This window comes from Tenrec ecaudatus, chromosome 15 (genome assembly GCF_050624435.1).
Source record: "Tenrec ecaudatus isolate mTenEca1 chromosome 15, mTenEca1.hap1, whole genome shotgun sequence".
NCBI lineage: Eukaryota > Metazoa > Chordata > Mammalia > Afrosoricida > Tenrecidae > Tenrec > Tenrec ecaudatus.
The window spans coordinates 69,569,972-69,583,131 of record NC_134544.1 but is presented as its reverse complement, the minus strand read 5'-3'; positions in this window follow the sequence as shown (position 1 = coordinate 69,583,131).

The window sequence follows — 13,160 nt, the reverse complement described above, 5'->3', positions numbered from 1 at the left end:
GTATTTATATGGCAATACACTGAGGTCGTGGATGGACTTTGGACCACTATTGGAGCCCTCCCTCAACACAAGAACACTTTGTTTTAACAACTTGGCATTCTGTGATGCTCACCATTCCAACATGATTGCTGCAGGAAAAAAAATGGGTGCACAAGCAAATGTGAAGAAAGCTGATGGTGACCAACTAGTTAAATAAGCAGAGAAGCAACAAGCCCACATGGAAGAATCACACCAGCCTGTGTGATCCTGAGGTGTCAGTGGGATCAGCTAAGTGGTATCAGAAGACCCAAAACAAACACACAAAACATAGAGATCCAAAACGCATCTGTAGACAATGGGACATCCCATCACAGAAGCGTCACAAAGAAGGGATGAGTCAACCAGGGTGCAGTATAGCTCCAATGAAACACATTATTCCTATAGTTCCTTGAGATTTCCTCACCCTCCACTATCATGGCCCCAGTCTTGCCTTTCACTTTGAGCTACACAGGAGCATGTACACTGGTACACATAAGAGCTTACCACATGTATACCAATGATAAAACCCTTTAAACTGGCCATAACACCTGCCTCTTAACTCATGATATTTATCTCCCAAATCTATCCCTTGCCTCCTGTTCTTGAACTGGGAACAGTGATTAATCCCAGGACCTAGATTCTGATCTTAAGTACAGACGCTGACTCTAGCACTCTAAATCCCTGGAAAGAACCCCAAACCAAACCCATCAACAAACTCATGTTGTGAATTATGCTTGTGGAGGTGTCTCCTCTCTCACGTTTTACCTAAATGAAGTGGACTGCTGTAGGTAGACAGGCAAACCCAGGAATCAGACATATATTGTCTCTTCTCAGTTAACTTTTATATCATTTGCATATGGTTCATTACACTTGGCAAAATAAAGTAGTATATAAATGTTTAAATATGACAATATCATGACCAAGGGTTCTCAAAGCTCTCGTGTGGACCTGTTTTACTGTGTCCTGCCCTCAAGGAGCCTTCTCTGCTATTAGACATATGCAGGGATGTGTTCCCATATAAGCAAGGTGCCCAAGGGCTCAATTATACTATGTTACTAATTTGTAGATCACAACTGTATTCTCCCTGGAAAATGTGGTGAAGCTCATATTAAAGAAAACAAGTTCATTATCGGTTATTCTATCATCCATCGAAACCCTCCATCCCTTTATTCCCAGGTGATCCTATTCTCACAAGATGGAAGAGGTAGCAAATTAAAGGTGCTTACATTGGAAACATTGTCTCCATTTTTCAAAACGAACAATTTACCTTTTACTCAGACCTAGGAAAAAGGTTCACAGGAATACTTTGTACATCCCCTCTCAGTTTGAGTTGGCAACCCTAAAATATCTGTGTCCATGGCTCTAGATTCCTGTGAGCCAGGAACTTAACCTCACAAGACATCCTGCACAAGTGGGTGCTGTATCTTCACCCCCAAATGGAAAGATGTCAATCCCACAAACACCCTGTGTATCCAGTGCCAACAAGTCCCTCTCTCCCAGCACATTGGGGCTCTCCACTCAGAGAAAAGAGAAGTCCTGAAAAAGTTACTCATGATAAAAACAGCGGGTCAATCCCTCTTTCACCTAATGGGCTAAATGCTGGGGAGACATCCTGGGTGCATGGATATCTAAATATATCCTGAAATGCAAGGGAGACCAAATGTGGACAAATCAGCAACTAAGTTGTCATTAGTGGGAGTTTCATTATCTCTACTTTTGGCACAGGACTGAATGCCTTTGAGCTTCCAGAGGCAAAAGGCAGGGTTCCTGTCTGAGCCTGTCTTACATACATACTGGCTGAGGATACCTCCCCTGAGATAAGTCCCCCTGCCCATGTTCCAGGCCCGCTTACCTTCCAGGAAGCACATAACATCCAAGCAAGGTTGATCCACTACACTTTTTCTTTTTGAGATCCTGCCTCCAGGTCTACCTGGGTCCTGAGAGTAAGCTGGGAAATCAAGAAGAAAAGGCTATAGACAAATGAAATGGTAATCACTTGTAATTACTTCAGCATGATTAATAATAAATCAGTAGGATCTATCTTCCTTGAACCTTGCTTATTGGAATAGCCATCCTTGGGTGAGTCCAGCTGAAAGCAGAGTGGACCTCATATAGATTGCTTTAGGTTGCTGCAGAGAGGCCTTCTTAAGTAACACATGGCAGTCCTAGAACACCTTTGCTCACACATACACTCACACACGCAGGAAAACACTCATTAAACTGATAAAAAACAAGGACTTAACCAGAGAGAATCAGGAAGCTACGTGAGAGTAAGAGACCATGGATAATATTTAACATCAAATAAGGGTACACCTACCACCCACAGCCTAACACCGTGTTCTGAATATTTGCTCCATTAGAAAATGTAATCTTTGATGAGCTTCTTTCTGTTTATATACATTATCAGACTAATTTTGTATGTTAGTAAATTAATTCTTTGTCTAACTTTATTCTTCCTTGATCGACCATGATTGTCCCTTAAGTTTTATATATGGCTTCTCTCTCTTCAGGCTTGGACAGCTTAAAATTAGTCATGTTCTAAATTTATGAGTACTGAGAGAGAATTATAACATGTGGCAGAGCATAATAACCAATGAAAACCAATTAACTAATTAATTATGTCTTTTTAGTGTGCTGCTTATTTGAGGATATTTTAATTAAGGGGATTCACAACTAATAGTAGGTTATTTTGTATTCACAATGTCAACAGTGTCTAGGGGTCCTCCAAGATTTCTTTCTGGGAAAATGGATATGTTTATTCATAAGGTATAAGTAAGTAACATGTAAATATTGTGGGGTTTTTCACTAAGAAAGCCCAGAGCAATATACTTTATCAATAAAACACATATTTTAAGCCTTATAGTTTCCACATTAAACAAGAATTCCTTTCCAAATTAGAAAACATTTTAGTTGTATAAGTATTATTGGCATGTTCAAAGAAATTTTTAAGTCAATATATACCCAATATGTAATACCAAGTTTAAAAATTTTTAAGAAGATTGACGCCAGGACAATTCTTAAAGTTTACATTTAAACTGGAATTAAGGTAATCCGTGGGTAATTTTTTAATCCTCCCATTATTTGGCTGTAATCTATGAGTATATTTTAGCACCTATAATAAATACAGTATTACAATGAGTGAGTAAAATAATGTACAATTTATGAAAACATTTCTAGCCTTCTAAAGGCAGCAGCTTTAACCATGTTTAACCACCACAATGACTCCCTTTGATGACCCAGTATCAAGTTTGGAAATCCCATTGAATACCCTATGAGACAGTACACATTTACTGTGCCAACATGGTTAATGAACACATGTGGGATTAAGTGAAGGGTGGAAAGATAAATGGCTCGGCGAGCCTCGCCTTTCTTGTCTCTTGCCTTTTGATCATCGGACCAGTGTGTGGCTGCCTTGCTTGCTCTGTGCCTCAATTTGCAAGCTACACAACCTGTGGGACACCTAACCCATAGACTGTGTCACTTTAATTTGAGGTTCCCGCAAGACCTGTATTGCCACACTATTGGAATTTATATCTCTTGAGCTGGGGACTACCAGACCCTGTCATCTGGCTGACTGTTGGTGACCTACCTGCCTTGTTGTTTGCTATACAGAGGACTGCCCAGCGGCCTTAAAAACTTGAAGAACTGCCAGTGTTTCACAGCTGTCTCACCAGAGTGAGTTGCACTGTGCCATTTATACTGCTTTATAGATTAATTAACAGTTTATTTCTTATGGTTTCTATATCTACATAAATACATATATAAAATTATTAGTGTTCTGGTTTTGTTTCTCTAGAAAACCCTGTCTAACATACCCTATTTAGGAAAACATGTCTGCATGTGTTCTTATGGTCAATAACTTTTACTAAGTGTGTATGCTTGCCTCAGTGAGATTTAAGTGCATGCACTTAATTGGGGAAATGTTTGTAAGAGAGAAAGTGCAGAGAAGACCATGGAGGCTGGAGGATCACTCAGCTAAGACGCCAATCTTACCCTGAGAAAAGGAACAAAAAATGAGAGGTAGGAAAAACTTTCTTAAATGTCAGTGTAACCCAACAGATGTCCAGTAAGTTGACCAGGTTACCTCAATACGAAATCACCTATTAGAGAACCGCCTCCTTTATCATAGACAAATTCCTATGCTTCGTTTATATACTAGTCTTGAATTGCGCTTTGGCTAGTCCTGAGAACTCCAGTTCTCCGCACAAACATGCTGATGCAATTTAGAAGCAATGTTTCTTCCTTGTCTCATTAAGCTCATTGTGGTTGGAGTGGAATTACATTATTAGGTTTTATCATGTTGTTGTATTTTTATATATGAAAATGTGTTCATGTTTTCTAGTAAGATACATAGATATATAGGATGGTTTTCCTTCTGGATTAGGTTGAAAGAAATGTTTCCTCATTAGTGACATTCTTATGTGTATTAGTTACAAATGTTCCCAAACAATATCCTGCTCCTGTTTCCTGGGGGCTTTCATTTCATTTCCTGAAGACTGTCTCACAGAAGGCTCAATCTCTGTAGTGGGTGCTCAGGATCAAATATGCACAGGAACCAGACTCTGAGGCAGGTACAGATGAGTTGCCAGGGTGGGTTTCCTGTTGTGCTCAGGGAATTCTCAATCTCTTATTTACCCCTAGGGAACATCTCTTTATTATTATTTTCCATGTCCTGAGACCTATGAATTCAACTTTCTCACTTCTTATAAATTAAAATAATCCTGTGTGAACTGTTTGCCTTCAGAGATCCTCACTTCTGTCAGAGCCGATATTCATTTAAGAGAAAGTATAGAAACTCATGACCAGAAAAGAAAGCGTTACCTGCAGGTCTGAAGGGAGTGGTCTCACTTCATTAAGAAACAAACCCTAGACAAACGTTTGCCCTTAGAGAAATGCTCAACTTGCCATGCAGAGGCTGCCAGTGAGAGAAGTTACCTTGTATAATGTTATGAATCCTGTAATTAGGGAAGAACTTTTTTCTCTGCTTATAAGCAATCTAGGCCACATGCAGTAGGCTAACCAGATTTTGCCATTCAGTGTGTTTTTTAAATACAGCTTTCACCAGAGGTCCCATCAAAAAGACTGATTTTGAGGACCTCACTGTGTGAACTGGACTTTGCCTTCAACACACCTGATGCAGGAGAAAAGACCCTGAAACACTCCTTTGGACTTTAACCAGAAGCAGCCAAGCTTGAGAGGAAGCAGAGGATTACTATCCTCAGGTCCTGGACTTTGGATCATTGGGCATTGGTTCAAATCTCTATTGCTTTGATTTTACACAATGATAAACAACTTGGAACTTCCTTATACTGGCCGTGTTCACATTTCCTTTGCTGTCTATGATGTCTCAGTTCAGAAAATGGTTTTGCCTTTTCCTGTATGTCACATCCATATTGTTTTCAACAGTGTTCTGCCAATGAAATTTGGAATCCTTATAAGTGTACTTTTAGAGGTGGGGGGAGTGGGGAAAATGAGCAGCAGATATTAAGGGCTCAAGTAGAAGGAAAATATTTTGAGAATTATGATGGCAACAAATGTACATATGTTTTTGACACAATGGATGTATGTATGGATTGTGATAAGAATTGTACGAGCCCCCAATAAAATGATTAAAAAAATAAGTGTACTTTTAGTGTAAAAGTCTACAGGAATTCAGATTCTACATCATTGGCCAAGTTGTTATTGTTCTTACAAATACCAAATTTACCATATAAATTCTTACATTATTTTCAAGCTGATAATGCTGCCTCTATAGTGGACCATAAATGTATACGTATACCTTAGATGCATGCAAGTATCTTGAAATTACATTTGATCAAAGCTCTCACCTAAGAACAATTTGTTCTTCTCATGTGACTCTGCTCAATACTCAATCCCTCATTCATGGATCACTGCAATGTAAGTAAATGGCAATGTGTGGCGAACAGATTAGATGGTGGCCAGTTATCAGAAAGAATAGTGTCTAAGGTCTTAAAGCCTTGTCCAATGACAAACATCCCTCTAAGTTAGCGGTTCTCAACATGTGGTTCGTGACCCCTTTGGGGGGGTTGAACGACCCTTTCACAGGGGTCACCTGATTCATAACACTAACAAAATGTCAATTATGAAGTAGCAATGAAAATAATTTTATGGTTGGGAAGTCATCACAACACAGATGCTTCAGCGAGCATTGGACACATGGGTTTCAGTTGGACTGGGATGGGATGTTCTCTTAATAAAATTTTACTTCGTGATGTATAGCTCTTTCTTATGCATCTGAGCATCTATACTTTCATATTACTAGACAACCCAGCCTAACACCGCTTCCCACCACACTGGTGTCAAGTGAAGGAGAAAAGGTGTATCTGACATACTGCTCTTGGAGAAAGGCACATCACAAGGAGTCTGGAAAGATAATCAACACTTCCCTGACAGCGAGCCAATGTTATATTCCTGTAGGAATTTGGATTTTTTGGTGGGTGTGAATCTTATTTATAATAAAAGTTTCATGTTAAACTTGTAAAAAAGAGTGTTTACAAGGCACAAGGCACACATATTCTTTCTGAACTAAAGAAGGTCAACACATTTAAAACATGTAAGGAAACTTAGTAGACTTGTAGTCACACTTGATATAAAAAGTTAATGTGATACTAAGAGCTTTATATTCACGGGGAAGGCATGACATGCATGCCCCTGAGAGAAAATTCCACTTGATTATTTAAGAAAGTATTCCCATTACTGAGCCCAAAATATTGGACTAGCACTGATGAGAATGACTTATTTCTGTTTAATAAAAATATTCATACCTACTGAGGCCAGATTGTTAAAAATTAGCATCATCACATGACTATAGAGTTTCCTCTAAGAAAGGACGAGCAATGCCCATTCTTCCAAGAAGTCCACAACCACCTCTCAAACATCTACAGTGTCCTATAACATCCCATATATTCTGGTTCAGCAAGGTACCATGCACTCCAATATGAAAGGAGGGAAGATGGCCATCCTGGGAAATTGAGACTTCACATGGGGATTAGACACATGGGTCTGTATTCTACTAAGGATTTCCATCAGGGTTTAGCTCATCCCTTCACTCACTAGACTCACTTACTCACTAATTACACGCTATCTCAAGTACTGCATTCTTTTAGCACAATAAGCTTATCTCTGCAGTTTGTCTGGGACAAACTGCAATCTCGCTCCTTTCTATATTTATGGTTCAGAATAGAGAACAGTCAGAACACATAACATAAGCCAGACAAATGATCAAAACTAAAACCCCGATTCCACATTCAAATCATCTCTTTCATTGGAAGGGAGAAATTCACCTCCTTGCACAGGACCAACCAGAATATTTATCAAAATATGAAACAGAGTGAAAGCAAGGCAACAACGAGGCTGCTGTGCTTCTTCCATGTGGGCATTGTTGCTTCTGAACTAGATGGCTGCTTGTTTATCTTCAAGCCTTTAAAACCCCAAACGCTATATATATCTTTTGATAGCCGGGCACAATCAGCTTTCTTCACCACGTTTGCTTATGCACACATTTGTATTCAGTGATCATATCAGGAAGGTGGGCACCCATTGATATGATATTTTTTTCTTTGATGTCTGATACCTGGTCCCTTCTACACCTTGTGACCACAAAGGCTGGTGTGCTTCTTCCATGTGGGCTTTGATGCTTCTGAGGTGTTGAAGGGATCAGGTATCAGGCATCATCAGAACAAAAAATCATATAATTGTAAATGAGGGTGAGTGCAGACTGGAGACCCAAAGCCCATTGGTAAGCAACTGTACACCCCCTTACTGAAGGGTTGCAGGGAGGAGACGAGCCAGTAAGGGTGCAGGGTAGCAACGATGAAACATAGAACTTTCCTCTAGTTCTTAAAGTGCTTCCTCCTCCCACTATCACGATCCCAATTCTACCCTACAAATCTGGCTAGACCAGAGTATGTACATTGGTACAGATAGCAACTAGAAACACAAGGAATCCCAGACAGATGACCCCTTCAGGACCAGTGGTGAGAGTGGTGATACCTAGAGGTAGAGGAAAGGTGTAGAAAGGGGGAAACGATTACAACGATCTACACATAACCTCCTCCCTGGGGGATGGACAACAGAAAAGTGGGTGAAGGGAGAAGTTAGACAGTGTAAGATATGACAAAATAATAATAATTTTTGAATCATGGAGGGTTTATGAGGGAGGGGAGAGTGGGAAGGGAAGGGGGAAATGAGGAGCTGATATTGGGTCTCAAGGGGAAAGCAAATGTTTTGAGAATGATGATGGCAACAAATGTACAGATGTGCTTGACACAATGGATATATGTATGGATTGTGATAAGAGTTGTATGAGCCACCAATAAAATGATAAAAACAATAACAACAACTAGGAAACACTGCAGAATTTCTCTTTTTCCTTTTAGCTTCTCATTAGCCATTGGAGAACTTCTGGTATGAACTAACAAAGTAGCAACTCAAGGCCCTGGATTTATGATATCCTCTTGAAGAATTCTAGGTGACTAAAAGCTGACACATTACCTCATGAAAGAGATGATTAATTGAGGGAATTATGAAAATTTCTGTAGTGTTTCTGTTACACACCTACATTTCAGTCACTGTATGGTTGCACTCTTGAGTATTTTGTAGCTTCATGGAGACAGGCCATGGTATTGAAAAGAGAAACAGCAAAGTGAAAGATAGGTAACAATAGAATACAGATATCATTAAAAGTTTTCCACTCTGAGACACAAAGCCACTGTAATGCAATTATTATAGACCGCTCCCTTCAAAAAGTACCTGGATATTCACATGAATACACACTAAGGTTACATACTGAAAAAAAAGCAGGAAATGAAAGTATCCCAATAGCATGCCCTTCTATTTTCTGATTGAGAAACTGTAGTTAGATTCCAGTTTTCTTATAAGTTGACTGAACTTAAATACATAGTACTGTTAAACTGTGCAAGGATCCTAGGACTTATACACCAGGCTTTGAGATGGTCCACTCCAAGATTTTTTCCCATTTGCAGACATGGAAGGCAATTAGTTGAACATGATGTGGGACTCTCTCCGTTGTGGGCCTGAACTCTATGACTTGTCATACATTTGTTCCCACATTTTTTCAGGACAGAAAGGTCCCTGGAGAAGGACATCATGCTTAGTAAGGGAGAGAGAGGCAAAGAAGAGAAAGGCCTTTGACAAAATGGATTCGCACAGGGGCTGTAAAAATGGGTTCACACATGGGAACATTTGTGAGGATGGTGCAGGATAGGGCAGTGTTCCTTCTGTTATATAAAAGGTTTTATGAGCTAGAATGGACATGATGACACCTAACAACAACATAGAAAAGGCTGTACTCTGATGCTAACAGTTCACAGCATAGCCAACTGAATATATCATACAGTGACACGAGCTGCCATGGTCACTCTACAATTCTGCTATGACAGTGTAATGTAGATATAGATCCAATAAGTCTTTCAAGAATTTCGTACACAGCAATGCATCAGGTGACATATTTTAAAGTCTCCACAAGTCTAAATTCCATTCCTTTACGATGAAAAAAAATCCCAAATGTAGTGCTGTCAATTCTAACTCATTTTGACCATGTAACAATGAGTGAAACTGCTCATTAGTGTTTCCAAGAATGAAGATCTGCATGGGTGCAAACAGCCTCATCATCCTCCTTTGACGTGGCTGGTATGCTTGAACCACAGAGGGTATGGTCAGCAACCAATCAATTAAACCAATGAATCAATAGGGTCTCTTCCATACAACAGTTCATGATAAAACATTGCACTTATTCAGCCACTACAAATTTGAAGCAATTTCCAAAAAATATTTTGCCACACTAGCTTTTAGTCCTCTTGTCTCTTTTAAGCAGATGTTGCTTCCAATTGAAACAGGTGAAGAAAGTCACCAACATTAATCACAATTTCAGTATTACTCAAATGGTAACTTGTTGAACTGGGTCAGCATGCAGGCCCATGTGTCTACAATTAAATTCCTGGCAACTACATTTCTGTTCATATGCCTATAGTTGGTTATTCTGTCAGTCATAAATTACAATTACAGAGATGATCTAGAGGTCTTCTGTGTAGTACAAAGAGGAAACAAAGAAAACAGCCTATTCAATTCAGACAACTAGAACTCATTTCCCTGGAAAATCCATGAATCTCAGATAATACTGCTTACCTCAGGCCCATTTATCTGGCTCTTGCATTATTAGGTTGATTGAGGTAATATTAAAACCCAGGCAAAACAGACACAGCATTGAACACATCAAAACAAAACAAGACCAATCTGTTCTGAGAGGGCACACCATTCCAGAACCAATGGAGTTCTACCCTGGACACATGAGGTGACTGTGAGTTGAAAATGACTCCACAGCAATGAACAAGAACAAAACCACAATGTTAAATGGTTATCAATTGTATGAGAAATGCAACAGAGATGGAGCTTAAGCAGTAACACATGCATATTTATATTAGGGAGCTTGTGTACGGATTAACACAATGATCACTCACTTTAAGACACACTAGCCCATGAACCCTGGCTTGATAAAAAAAATTCTAACAACATAGAAGGGTTCTGTGATGAGTTTAAAAATGCACATTTAAAAAAAAGAGAACCTGATGCAAAGGGCTTAAGTGGAGAGCAAATGCTTAAAAAATGATTAGGGCAGAGAATGTACAGATGTGCTTTATACAGTTGCTGTATGTATATGTATGGATTGTGATAAGAGTTCTATGAGCCCCTAATAAAATGTTTAAAAGAAAGATTATAGTAAACAACAACAACAAAAACACATTTAGGTTTCAGTTGCTCAGACTTCCATTCTCAACATAAGGGCAAAATAAAGCTCCATTGTCACTCACCAAATGAAAAGCTCATTAGCAATTAGTTTACATGAAAATTCCCACACTGGAAAAATAAATGGATCATGAAGAAGCACTAGCAACAAAGTAAACCAAAAAGGGAATAGTTACAAGAAATGCAAATGAGGACTTTCAAGTTTATGATCAATATGGGAAGAGCCCAAAGCCACCATTCCAGTCCCAAAGGAAAATGCTGACCATATTGAATTCAGAGTACTGAGATCACAGTGCATGGTTTTGTTCTGTTGTACATTAAAAAAATAATCAGTCATTGAGCCAATTCTGGCATATAGCATCCCATATACACTATAGAACAGCCCCTGTTTGTTTCTGAAACTGCAGCTCCTTAAGGGAGTAGGAAGCCTCATCTTTCTACTGCAGAGCAGTTAGGGGTTTGAATTTCTGAACCTGTGGTTAGCAACCAAATGCATAACACACTACATCACCATGGGTGCATAGTATTGCTATGAATTGGAGAAAACTAGATGGCAGCTAACAACAAGAAAGGCTTTCTTTTCAATGAGTCTAGTTGATTGGTCTACTTAGCACCCAGAATAAACAACTGTCCTAAAAATGAGGGGAGGCACACATAGGTATTCTCTCACCTGATTTCTACTGTGTTATCATGCTGTGTATCTGCCTATAGGATCCTTTTGTCTAGTGGTGGTTTTCATCTTGTGCCATTAGTCGTCTAATTAATTGAATTCATTGAAAACAGTGATTTGAAGGATGTGATGGAATTAACTAAGGGAATAGCCAAAAAGAGTTTGTTCCAGGAGGGGACAATATCTGACCACAGGGGATCAGGAAAGAGTATATTTCATGTTTTAAGGATAGTCAAATCTCAGGATGATCAGATAAATATTAATAAGGATGAATGGTGTCAGAAAGGTATGATTGAGACTTCAATGAAGAAATGAATACAAAAAGACTGAAGTCAATAAAAAGGTAGCATGTTCCAAAGCAACTGTCCTCCACAAACTGATTAGTTTCCAAAACTGTCACACACAAAAATTTCTTGCACTTCACAAGAGTCCACAAAAATGTGGATTTAATTGCATTTAGCCTAAATAACAATAAATGGTAAAGAATAAGGCCTGGATTGGTCCACACATAACTCCCTGCCATCACGTCTAGTACAACTCACGGCATAGCTATCAGAGTAGAGCTTCCTATAGGACTCCCAAGCCAGTGTATCTTTACTGGAGCAGGCAGACTCATCTTCTCCTGCACATTTGCAGCTCAATGTGTAACCCACTGGACAAAAGGGCTCCTTTGTTCATATATTATACACATTACCCAATCAAGTATCAATACAGGAACACAAGAAAGGCCAACAGAGAAAGATAAGCAGCCCTAGAAAAGGCCTACCAATTTGTAAGGGAAGCTAATTCATGACACATCAGGCTCTGACAGCAAGTACTCACACTTTAAGGTGTGGGTCCCTAAATGGAAGTTCCTGAGTAGTACCAACTCACCAACAGCTGAGTGCTCAGTTACCAAACAAAAGATTGGAGGATGAAGACAACACAGAAGTACCTTAGAAGAAAGATATGGCAACCAACTCCTAAGGTTAGCCACTGAAAACCTTACAGCGTATAGTTTTACTCTGGAACCACATACAGTCACCATATGGAATTAAGTGGTAGGCAAAATGACTGATATTTATCAAATTATTATCTAATTTGGAGAGTCTATTCCTATGCAAAAATAAACTCCAAATAGATAAACATAATTATGATCATGTAAAACTATACTACTTTAGAATTTAAAAAATAATGACAGCAGGACAGAGAAAAACTAAGATGAAAACATAAGAGGATAGACTGAAAATTTCATCTGTATTAACATTCAAAACAATTTACCAGAAGGCAACAAAAAAGAGTAAGAAGATATGCAATGGATGCATGTATATGATTGTGATAAGAGTCGTACAAGCCCCAAATAAGACAATTTAAAAATAAAAAAGAAGATACAAATATCCTGAGGCAATTTTACAAAGTTTATAAATCTGCTGTAAGTTGTCAGAGAAAAATAAACTAAGTGTGCAAAAATATGAGAAGTCTTCTCAGTAGTAGTTTTAAGAGATTTGAAGTACAAAATCAAACTAAGAAATCACTGTACACGTGGATCACAAGCCCTTAAAGTACTTCATCAGATAAGCAAATGGAATAACTATACATGCACATTTTGGGCAGGAAAATATATTAAATACTTCGGCTCTTTTAGTAAATTTTAACTTGGATATGATGTTCAACTCAACAATTTCCTCTCACCAGAAAGTGATTTCCC